The sequence below is a fragment of the Cotesia typhae genome, unplaced genomic scaffold, assembly GCF_013202065.1.
Source record: "Cotesia typhae breed Kobodo isofemale line unplaced genomic scaffold, CoteBio_Ctyphae contig_28, whole genome shotgun sequence".
NCBI classification, from domain to species: Eukaryota; Metazoa; Arthropoda; class Insecta; order Hymenoptera; family Braconidae; genus Cotesia; species Cotesia typhae.
Window position 1 is genome coordinate 783,098 of NW_027423736.1, and position 1,464 is coordinate 784,561.

Consider the following 1,464-nt stretch of genomic DNA (forward strand, 5'->3'; position numbering starts at 1 on the left):
CAGTGCTGGCGTAGCACTCCGGGCACCTAAGCTCCCTCGGGAGGGGGATGTTTACGATAACCTCCATACCGGGAAGTCACACACGTAGGGGGGAACAGGAAATATATAGAGTTCCCTTATACAAGGGAACCAACTAGCGTGTGCAAAAGGTTGTCCTAGGGGTGTGGAACGGACCACGAAACCCACGGACAGGAAACAAATGAGAGAGATAGAAAAAGGATAGAGGGCACGAGATTACGGGATAAGCGGGAGGTATCCGCTATTCCCGTAGGCTCAAGGGACCCGAAGTGTACCACAGGAAAGTATGCAAGAGAGAGAAATTAGGGAGTTCGAAATTAAGGAATAGGTTTCCTTAATTCCGTCCTCGGGGTAATGGTGAGTGGTAGGATAGGTAAGACTGTAGCGGGTCAGTTACCAGTGTAGCACCGGTGAACTTGTTCGCTACAAGTTACCCTAGGAAGGTCGCGACAGTTAACTACCCGTAGGTAATTGGTCGTTACAAACCACTGAGGATAAGTCAGAGAACTACAGTACTGATTGGTTTCCAGCACTGTCAGTTACCCGACTGGGATAAAGAGAATTGATGACAAGTTTTTTCACTAATCCCCTGGGAGTGAGTGTGTTGCCACACTCCTGGTAAAAAAACGGATAAGGGGGTAAAGAGAAAAAAAGAAGAGAGAAAGAGGGAAGGATCCCAAGTAAAAAAACGTGCGTGACTTACCTTTTGCAGGAGGTATCCCGTGATGATGACAGAAACTCCGTGGATTCCACCAAGCCAGTCGTCCAGGAAGTCGTCTTCTCCGGTGGTGGTGAATTTTTTTCACTCACACAAACTTTTTCACTGATTTTAATTAGAATAATACTAGTCAATGTGTGGTAAAAAAATATCACAGAGACCAATTTTTTTTTTTGGCCAAGATCAAAGTTGCTTAATTTTAAAGTTCGTGGGGATTTTAATTATTCCCCATCAAAACAAGGTGTTAGGAAACACTGATTTTTGAAAATAGGCTTATAGAGCCGCGCTTGGCTGTACTGCAATGCCAAGGCAACTCGTGGCGGAACCGGAGCAAGCCCCAGATTTCTACCTACTTTCATAAATCAGGTTAATATACTGGATCCTCAATGAGGATCATACCAGATATTAAGCTGATAAGAACAGATTAAAAGTCTCTTTATTTTAAAAAAAATAAGTCAATAAAACTGCCTGGGATGGACAGGCCCATCCCAGGTGGTACATTAGTATATTATACAGTCAATTCCTTATTTGGCTTCCTCATGTCAATAGGTAGAAGGGTATAGATGCCCTTGTGTCATTCATCGCTTTCACTCTCTCATTCATCCTTTAATTCATTATTCTTGTGACTTTTAATCTTTTTGTGAATTAGAAAATAGACAAAGAACGGACACTCATTCACAAATATTTGTGTTTCAACGTCAGCCCTTAGTTATAATTTAAAGATACTC

At 42.5% G+C, this 1,464-nt stretch overlaps 1 non-coding gene across 1 annotated transcript; it reads right to left on the reverse strand.

Annotated features, from left to right (window-relative positions):
* Nucleotides 1-1,007: 1,007 nt before the first annotated feature.
* On the reverse strand, nt 1,008-1,192 carry LOC141525969 (U2 spliceosomal RNA). Its single transcript, XR_012478938.1, has one exon. It is a non-coding gene; the product is annotated as a U2 spliceosomal RNA (small nuclear RNA).
* Between the last annotated feature and the right edge of the window lie 272 nt (nt 1,193-1,464).